The following is a 10,097-nucleotide window of genomic DNA, read 5'->3' as shown; positions in this document are numbered from 1 at the left end:
CTCCCACCCTTTTCCTATCGTAAACCTGGTTCAAGTTCTGCCTGAGAGTCTGAGGCATAACCTGGTCTCTCCTGGTGCACTTATTTGAGTATCTCTGGTGAGTGGTCCCCACCCCTTCTACGAGGAAGTCACTCCTGCGCAGGCTCTGGAGTCTGAAGCCCTGGGCAGAACCTGGCTCTGCCACTGCAGGATCTTGGACAGGACAGACTACCTCTGAAAGCTTTGGATGTCTCATGGGTTAGAGCAGAATAATACTACCTGCCCCCTGGGTCTGTGAGGATGAAATACTATAAAGAGCTTCTCAGAGCACCCAGCACCTGCCAAGTATTCCAGAAGTGACAGGTGTTCTTGTTATCCCCACTTGGCTGTCCCTCAACCTCCTACCCACCGCCTTAGTAGACCATCAGGTACTTCAGCACGAGTCCAGTGAGGAAGCAGCCAAGGAACATTTCTTCAGGTTTTAGCACCCGGTCATAACGAGCTTCTCTGGTTCCTGAATGTGCAACCCGGAAAATGGCATTTACCTGGTGCATTCCTTCCCCCTTCAGCTAGTAAGTGCTGGACCTCCTATAGGAACAGGAGCAAATCACGGCACAACCCCACCTGACTAGTTGCTTGAGATGTCTCCGTCTCTGTGGCCTCTGCATTTGTCAGGACCTAGAAAGCCTTAAAAAAAAAAAAAAAAAAAAAAAAAAAAAAAAAAAAAAGCCAGGGCTCTGGGGAGAAGAGAGAATCCGAGGGGAAAGCAGGGACGGCAACAGACCGCCTTTACCTGAATCACTCCAGTGGATGCCTCCAAACCCAGCGGGTCCCCTGGAGGCGCAACCGGGGCGGAGTAACCACACAGGTCACCACAGACACATGGGTTCCCCAGCACCCTGGCAGCCAGGCGCCACGCGAGGTAGAGTAAAAGGAAACACAAGTCCTGGGTTCAAATCCCTCCGCTCTCCTTTTCCAGCCAGTCACTTAGGGCAAGTTGCTGTCTTCTGGGAGGGTGGAGGCTTTCATTTGTAAAACGGGGCGAATTTCACGTGCCGAAGGAGGCTCGGGCGGAGGATGGAATGGAACGCACCGCCCTGGGAGTGCGGAGGGAGCGCGGGGATGGCAGGGCTGGCCGCCCGCCCCGTCCCCTGGTCCCGCAGGGCAGAAACCGCCCCCTCCCCACAGTCACACGCTGTCCTGCGGGGAGCGTCGCGGGGACACGACCTGGCCTGGTCGCCAGAGCCACTCTGGGTTCCGCAAGGGTCCCCGCGTGGGTCAAGGGGGCAGCCGCAGGAGATTCTGGACGGGGACTGGCGCTCACGCATTGGGCAGTGGCCATTGTCCTGCAGGAGGCCCGCGCCCAGGGCCCAAGGATCACTGAATCGGGCCCCTTCTTAGTCACAAGTGTTGCAACTCAGTTTGTGTTCTAAGAGCATTACAAAGGAAAGAGAAGAAAAGATTTAAAGGAAAGAACCGTGTGTAGGTTTGTATTTGTCACCGTGGGATTCGGTTCAACTGTGTATTGGTGAAGGGTTTTTTTTTTGTTTTGTTTTGTTTTGGGGGTTATTTCGTTTTTTGCTTTTTTTTTTTTTTTTTTAATAACTTTTCAAGCTGTATACTGCAGTGGATAAAGATTACACCATGTTTGTGTTGCAGTGTTGCTATGGAAGAGCATATGGTTTTATTTGGTGGAAATGTGCAGAGAAATTGAAGGAAGTCATACGCATGCACGGCAAATACTGGAATTAAGGAGGGCTCCTGACGATAACTGGGATACTGGTCCACCTGCTTGGGTGGTAACCCAGGAAGCAAGGGAAAGAGTCAGACAGCCAGAAGTTTAATCGGATCTGCCACTTGCTTGCCAGGTGACTTTGGGCAAGTTACTGGGCCCTGACTGACCTTTTTTTCTTCCGGGTCTCTGAAACAGAGAACATTACCCTTACTGTGCATTGCTCTTGCTGAGAGACAACAAGGTAACAGGTCATGAGCACCATAGTAACTGCTCAGTAAATGGTAGCCACCATTAGGGAGTGGTGAGGCAGTCGCATTTATGCCCCAAGGATATGGGTTCAGTCATCAAGCTATCTTTTGGCCTTTGAAGTTTGGAGCGCTTTGGGGAAGCCAGGGGTGTTCCGTGCTGGCCAAACTTGGTTTTGTGTACATTTGTCATCAGACTGGACAATTGCTGAAAAATGTATACCTCAGCTGTCAAGGGAATTAAAAAGGTCACCCCCTGCAAGCAGTAAGGTCTTCCTGAGTCTCAGCAAGTTGGCGACACCGTCGGGTGGAACAGTGCAGCCCTCTCAACATGTGGTTTTGAACCCCGCCCCCCACCTTCATGTTGTCAGCCCTGGTCAGCATAGGCCTCAGCACCTCTGAGAGAACAGAAGACTCGTCTCCCAAGTGCTCACACCTGCTGCCTACCCTGAATGAACCCTTTGGGAGGGAGGATGATTATAATTGCAATGTTTTAAAATCTTCCTTGAACTATTCAGGTTTAATTCACGTAGATCAAAATCTGCCAGGAAAATGCTCCACATGCACCTTGCATATGCATTCTGGAAGATTCACAGACCTGTTGAAAGGCTGCCTGCCACACCATACCCCCAGCCCCTTTCTCGAGTACACGCACTAGAGGTTGGCAGAAGACGCTGAGAACCGGCGCGAACCTTTATCAAGTTACTGGATCTAACTGGGCGTCTTGTTTTCTGATCTGGAAAATGAAGATACTGGATTAGGTGATTGCCAAAGTCCTTCTAGACTCTAAATGGCTATGACAGTATATCATTCATGAGTCTTGAATAGAATACAAGAGGTTTCTTTCAGCATTCTAGACTGTTGAAGTTCTAACCTATGTTAGGAAACGATGAGAAAAAAGTTTGTATCCTCCCTCAACCTGAGTGTTCTAGTTTCTCTCAGCTCCTCGAAGGGCCTTCAAAAAGAAGCATCTAAAATACAGTGACTCACCCATGCTTTTCATGGGCATGGGGCCTTGCCCCAAGCCGGGGACTCCACAGTTGGGCAAACTGTTCCTCACCCTGTTAGGACATGCGTAGGGCTGATTGAATGGACTTTTGTCTTTGCCTCTTTCTTAACACCTTCATTATGACTGAAGTCACGTTTTTAAAAACGAATAAATGGTGGAAAAGGGAAGGGGGACCTAACCAATTTTGTTTTTAAACTACACACCATAAAAACTGTGTCATCATTCTGTGTATAATTCAATTGAAGTGTTTTTTTCTAACAAAATTAAGGGACATATGTTCACGCATTCAGTGTACATAATAGAATGGTCAAGGTATGTGTTTAGACAGGAAATGTGTAAATCTCGTTTTATATATGTATTATTGCTAGAATCCTAAACGTGAAAAAAGTGTCTGGCAAATGGGTACTGTACCATCATTTCCTTAGTGCAATAAATATCGCCTCTCACATTAAAGACATTAGCAAGTTTAACCGGCTAATGATGTTCACTGTGTGTCTAATGGTAGGATTACTAATGGATCTCAAAGCTCATACCTTTTCCCCTTCTTTCTGACCCCCAACTGTTTTGGTCTTGGGTTACACAACGGCTGAGGCAGGGGAATGAAAGTCAGCTCATCGGTTCTGCTCCCAACTGTGCCATTAACCAGGTGTGTAACTTTGGACCAGCCTTTTACCCCATCTGGACCTAGGTTTCCTCACGTGAAACTCAAAGAACTCAGTCTGGAGCCATCTCTAAGATCGCTTCTGGCACTGACAGTCCAGGATTGTGCCATCCTCCAGCCTAGAGAGGTTATCTGCTGCCAGCTACTGTTGACTCTTGGAACTTCTGTTCCCAAGAAGCTGATTCCAGACTCTACCAGCTCTAAAAATCCTTGGCCCTTGCATTCTATACTGTTCTTTCTAGAATCAAGAGTGCAGCTTTTGCTCAGACTTGGGTTCAAAACCACGGAGTCAGTAAGAACCTCCTCCCATTTCAAGATGAATTCAAGAACCAGAGTCCTTCCTAGGGTAGGTAGATCATATTTCTTGTGTGTTTGCTCTGTCACCTGCTGTTTGCTTATCTTCTGTTCAATCATTCGGGGTGAACATTCCATTTTTTGCCCTCTTCAGATTCCAGCCAGTTGAGCTTGTAGGCCCCTAAGAAAACTTTCCCTGTGGGCATTTCTCATCTCTATTCTCTTTTTTCAGAGAAGTTTCCAGGAAGGAATGTGGAATACAGCCAAACAGAGTGGTAGGTAGTTATTCGGGAGTGGCCTCCCCTGGCCCCTGGGCCAGAGAAACAGCAGCCCCTGCTGATATAGACTAAAAGTTGACTCTGGCCCTGGCGGACCGTCCTTTGTCCTTAACTAGCTGAGGGAGTATGTGGTCCTCCTTTGTACCTTTCCCCTTTGTCTGCAGTGGGTATATAGCACCTTTCAGTAAGTACCAGACTAAAAAGTCACTGGAAACATGCCTTATACAGTACTCTTACTCAGCAAAGAAAATCTTTACAAAGAAATTAAATGGAATATTCTTTCTGGACTTGGATAAGGTTTGTTTTCAACTTCTCCCATAAGCTCTTTACTCTTCTTTTATATGCTTATTCTCTCTTTCCCTCCTTCCATGTTCTAAGTGAAAGCCAGGGGATGATTTCTGGTTTATCTTGAGTTTTGAGTAAATTTTTGCTGCTAAAATGACTAAATGAGATAGGGATACCCTGCAGCCACTAATTGGTTACAGGTTGTCAGGTAGAGACGAGCTCTTCTGGGAGGCCCATGCAGTGAAGCCTTCCAGAAGAAGGCCTTTGTGGGGAGAAGGAACGCAATGGGCCAAAGGGAGAAGCATGGTATTATTGTGGTAAAGCAGAGTCTGCCATAGGGCACATCCTTTCCTCCCCCTCTTCTGCTGGACCCACTGCAGGCAGCATGTGGTGCTTGGGAAAGGCCTTTCTGGAAAGGCGAACCACAAGAATGCAGTCCTGCATGTTGCCTCCTGAGCCACTCAGGGCAGGGATGATTGGCCCCACGCGAATGTGCCGATTGGTTCTGCTGCTTAACAGCTCATATCTGGAAATAGATACTCAGGTCATTGCCAAACTAAGGATGGGGGGAGGTGGAGGACTGATTTCACAGGGATTTCAAATTCGTAAGTGGGCAACCCAAGCTGAACAGTGTGTCCAACTTTGCCCCGTTAGTATGTTGTTCCTACCTTGTATGTGACATTTCCTTTCCCAAACTGGTATTTTGCCCTGAATTGTAGGGCATAAGAGTGCAAACAAACAGATGGTATACATTAGCTACATCTCTTTTCTTAGGCCCTTTGCTGATATTAGTTAAAGCTGCTTAGCTCTTTACTTGGAAGTAGCTTTGACTCCACTTTAGAAGTAACATTTGCAAAGGGAATGCAAACCAGTGCTCTGTCATGATTCCTCATGTTCGGGGAATTCGAGATTTGAGTTCTTGGCTGAGTGAAGGAGGCCTCAAAAAGCATGCCTTACCGAGCTGTGGCTGCAGAGATGCTGATCAGAGGGCAGGGCTCCTGGGCCTTTCTCCCCTCCGCTCGTTCCGATGCAACTTTCTGCACAGACCTCGACACGAGGCTGCTGGTTTTCATCACTTCTTCAGCTGGAGGTGAATTTTGGCTAGTTGCGGACTCTTTAAGGCATTTACAAAGCCACCGAGAGGAATTCAAGGGTCGTAAGGGAGAGCTAGAGAGACTGGGCATACCACACACAAGACCTCCAAGCAGCGGGGACCGTCTCGGCAGCAGCAGCAGGCCTTTAACTTATTCAAGGATATTGTTCCATGTCAGCTGCAGTTCAGTGACATGGATGAATCTCACCAGCATAAGGGGGCATGGAATGAGCCAGACACAAGAGTATGTGCAGTCTGATGCTTTTCATAAAAACTCCATAAACAGATGAACCTAGTCTGTTTAGAACCCAGAAAAGTGGATACCCTTGGTGAGGGGATGAGTAGTGTCTGGAAAGGAGCCGGAGAAGGATTTCCAGGGAACTGGTAATGTTCCATTTCTTGATCAGGGTGCTAGTTATCCAGGTGTGCTCAGTTTGTAAAAACTTACCCAGCTGTAAGCTTACAGTATATACACTTTTGTGTATGTACATTATATTTCAATAAACAGAATTTACTAAGAAGCAGGTCTATGTACAGTGACGTGAAACTATCTCTAAGGTATATAGTTAAGTGGGAAATACGCAAAACAGCAATATGTAGAATATGCTATTCATGGTGTACAAAATGCATGTAGGCATAATTGTGTATGGTAGGATACTGGGAAGAGCGGCTGCCCTGTGGTGCCTGGAGACAGATGTAGGAGGAGAACTTGCTTTTTACTTTATGTCTTTTTGTGCCTTTTTGTACACAATGAGTACGAGTATAACATTAAAATAGAGTTGAAAATTGCTCATTAAAATATTAATTAAAGAAGCCATTATGCTAAGTGAAATAAGCCACAGAAGGACACGTGCTGTATGATTTCACTGAAATGAGGAACTTTAGAGTAATCCAATTCATAGAGACAGAAAATAGAATGGTGGTTGCCAGGGGCTGGAAGGAGGAGGGGATGAAGAGTTTTTGTTTAATGGGTCCAGAGTTTCAGTTTGGGAAGATGAAAAAAAATTCTGGAGATGGATGGTGGTGGCGGTTGCACAAGAAGGTGAATGTACTTAATGCAACTGAACTGTATACTTAAAAATGACTGGGGGCACTTGGGTGGCTCAGTCGGTTAAGCATCTGAGTGTTGGTTTTGGCTCAGGTCATGATCTTACGGTTCATGGGATCGAGCCCCGAGTCGGGCCCTGTGCTGTCAGCGTGGAGCCTGCTTGGGATTCTCTGTCTCTCCCCCTCTCTGACCCTCCCCCACTGGTGCTGTCTCTTACTTTCAAAATAAATAAATAGACCTTTTTAAAATGGCCAAAACGGTAAATTTTATGTTGTGTGTATTAAAATTGAAAAATATATTAATTAAGGCTAAACAGTCATTTTTAAATGAAGGTAAATTTATATGTGCTGACTCAGTCATTTGCAAGCTGTGTGACCTTAAGAAGTTACTCCCTGTGGCTCCATCTCTTAGTTTCCTATTCTAAGATAGTATTAGTGCCTATCTTATGGGGTGGTTGTAAGAACCACATGAAAGAATACATGTAAAAAGCTTAGAATAGTCCTTGCGACATAAGTGCTTAAGAAATGTTATTATCGTCATCATCATCATTTGTGGCAGGATTCTCTGTGTTATGCCTACCATCCCATTTATATTTTGGGGAAGAATCTGTACGTGCACACACAGGTGCCCCTAACGTGTACCTGCTTGCATCCATCACATATCTTTCAAATACCTTCATTGTGCTAAGGGTTGGGTAGACAGTGGTGAGCATAGACTGTTGGGGCAGGATGGCGGTGGTGACAGGATTCCTGTTTAACTAGAGAGGTCACAGGAAATCTCTCTGGGTAGGTGACAATTCTGAGCAGACATTAGCAGAATACTGAAGGAGCCAGCTTTCCAAAGACTAGAAGAGCTTAACTGACAAGGGGGAAGTAGACTATCACGAGATCCCAAGTTTGAAGGCCTCTTGTATAAGGCGGAAAGTAGTATGAGAGGAGATTGGAATGCACATAGAAAATTCTAGAAAAATGGGGATTAAACTGTTAAGAGGGGTTTCTGCTGAGGAGTGGGTCTCAGGAAGGTATGGGGAGGAGGGTGTGGAGTGGAGAAAAGGAATTGTACTTTTCACCTCATTTCCTTCTACACTGAATTATTTGCCATAAGCATGTATTTTATTATTTTTTTAAAGCTGGCTAATAAAAAATTAAGAAATTTTAATGATTAATAGTAAGGAATCTAATAACCTTTCTTCTTTCAAGAATCACCTCGTCTCAACTCTCTAGTTTCTTTTCATGAAATGAGAGAGTCATGTAATTTGTATCTGCTCATTGGTCTGAAAATAGGGCAGACGTGGCCTTCTCTTATCTCTTCAGCCATCTTTTTCTTTGAACAGGGAATACTATTCTTCAGTGCCTTTCAGTGAAATCCTTGAATCATCTCTTCCATTGGGAGTATTTTTACTTAAAAAAAGAAAAAAGCTCCCAAATTCATGGAGGATTCTTACCTTGTGGTCACAGCAGTGACAGACTCACACGGAGGCAGGTGCCTGCCTTTTCCAACTGAGTGGAAGAGGAGAGGTAAAGAGGAGGACTGAGAGGCTGAAGTAGAAGGAAGAAATCAAGCACCGTGCCGGCCAGACATCCTCAAGGTCCCACAGGGCTGAGTGCTTTCCTTCCCTGTGGCTCACTCGGGGGCCCAGTGCCTTATTGAAGTTGGGCAGGAGTGAGAGTTCCTTGGGGTGCCTGGGTGGTTCAGTCAGTTATGCATGCGACTCTTGACTTCAGCTCAGGTCATGACCTCACAGTTCGTGAGTTTGAACCCCGAGTCGGGCTCTGTGCTGATAGCACAGAGCATGCCTGTGATTCTGTCTCCCTCTCTCCCTGCCCCCCTCCCCTTCGCTTTCTCTCTCTCTCTCCCTCTGAAAATAAATAAAAATAAACTTAAAAAAAAAAAAAAAAGAGTGAGAGTGAGCGTTTCCCTGAAGAGTGTTCTGAAAGATAGAGAGAGGTTCACCTGGTGCAAACAGAATTCCAGCAATGGAAAGACTGCTTGGACTCAACTCTTTGAATCAAGGCAACTGGTGATGTGTTCCAGCTCCCAGGCAGTGTTGGTGGGAGTTTTTATCTGGAAGTCTCCTGACGTTTTCAGTCCTCTAGAGGGAACTGGAATCAGAAAAGAGGAAAACAGAGCATCTGATCTGTGCTTGGCTTGCCTTGCTGATAAATTTCATTGCCTACATGGCAGCGGGAAAAATAAGGTGGACAACCAATCTGGAACTTGGCACAGGACTATTTGTATGCCCAAATGCTCATGCTCCAGATGTCTCTTCTCTGTCCGCTGTGTTTATTCTCAGCGCATTTTGATACCCATTTCCATCCTGGAGAAGTACTGTAGTTGAAACTTTGTCTTTGGCATCTGGCCAGGTGCAACACTTGAGTTCCTTCTCTTCCAAGTCTTGGCACTGCCCTTCCACTGTATGTCTACCATGTCCCAAGTCCTTTTCATCCAGACAACTCTACACACTGGAGAAGACGCCTTCCTTTCAGGTTTAGCTCATACAGTCCTATTCCAGGAAGACTTCCTCTGTCCCCCATCACCTTGTTTAGAAAACTCACTCTTTGCCTACCATGAGCAATAGTAGCAATAATAAACTGGTATTTATCAAGTGCCTATTGTGTGTTGGCAGTGTTCTAAGTACTTTACATGGATTAACTCATCTAACCCTTCATCATGACTCTCTGAAGTAGGTTATTGTCCCTGTTTACAGATGCGGAAACCGAGGCACAGAGACAAAAGCACCCATGGCTTCCTTTCTGCCCAGGATCTCTACTCTCTGACAAAGCAAGCTATTCTCTGTGCATTTAGATGGCCCCTGCCAAAGGGGCTTGGCCCTTGATGAATGATCTTCCCTTGATCTCCTTTCACATCCTGGGCAAAAAATGTGTCCCCGTATTCTTCCTGCCAGCTCCATCTGTGAAGCATGTGGGCCGATGTTTGAATAAGAATGACTAAAGGGGAAAGCAATTTTATGAACTTCAGACTGTGAACTCAAGGAAGAGAGTGAGTCAGGCCTCCACATTCCTGAAATACTTTCAGGAGGCTCAGTGACCTCAGACAATAAGAACCTGAGGCAGAGCTCTCTGGACATCCTCGGGAGGCCCTCCCACATGGTAGAACGTGAGGGGAGACACTGTGCACCTGGTTCCTATGTGCACTGTGTGGGGCTGAAGATCATTAGCCAGAGCAGCCCAAGGCTGTCCAGAGCACCTCCTCGCTTTTGCCCAGGCTGTTCCCTCTGCCTGGCATGCCTTTCCCTAAGCTCTTGTCAGCTTGTCCTCAAAGGCTCAGCTGATGTGTTGCCTCCTCTGACTGCTCCAGGCAGAAGTAGAGGCTGTGCGGTCTGGCTCCACAGGGCTTTGTGTGTACCTCTCAGCCCCGAACTCCTGGTGCCTAGAGGAAATGGCTTTCAACATGTCTACCCTATACATAGTCACACATACTGAGCTTGGTGACAGCTCCACGGTTGAGGA

At 46.3% G+C, this 10,097-nt stretch overlaps 1 protein-coding gene across 1 annotated transcript in view; it reads left to right on the top strand.

Moving 5' to 3' along the window:
• The window catches only part of ZNHIT6 (zinc finger HIT-type containing 6), a 105,760-nt gene that overhangs the window by 83,966 nt on the left and 11,697 nt on the right, over nt 1-10,097 (top strand). The window lies entirely within an intron of this gene.

Source organism: Acinonyx jubatus, chromosome C1 (assembly GCF_027475565.1).
Source record: "Acinonyx jubatus isolate Ajub_Pintada_27869175 chromosome C1, VMU_Ajub_asm_v1.0, whole genome shotgun sequence".
NCBI classification, from domain to species: domain Eukaryota; kingdom Metazoa; phylum Chordata; class Mammalia; order Carnivora; family Felidae; genus Acinonyx; species Acinonyx jubatus.
Note: the sequence above shows the minus strand (reverse complement) of the source record. Positions and strands in the feature narration are given on the sequence as shown.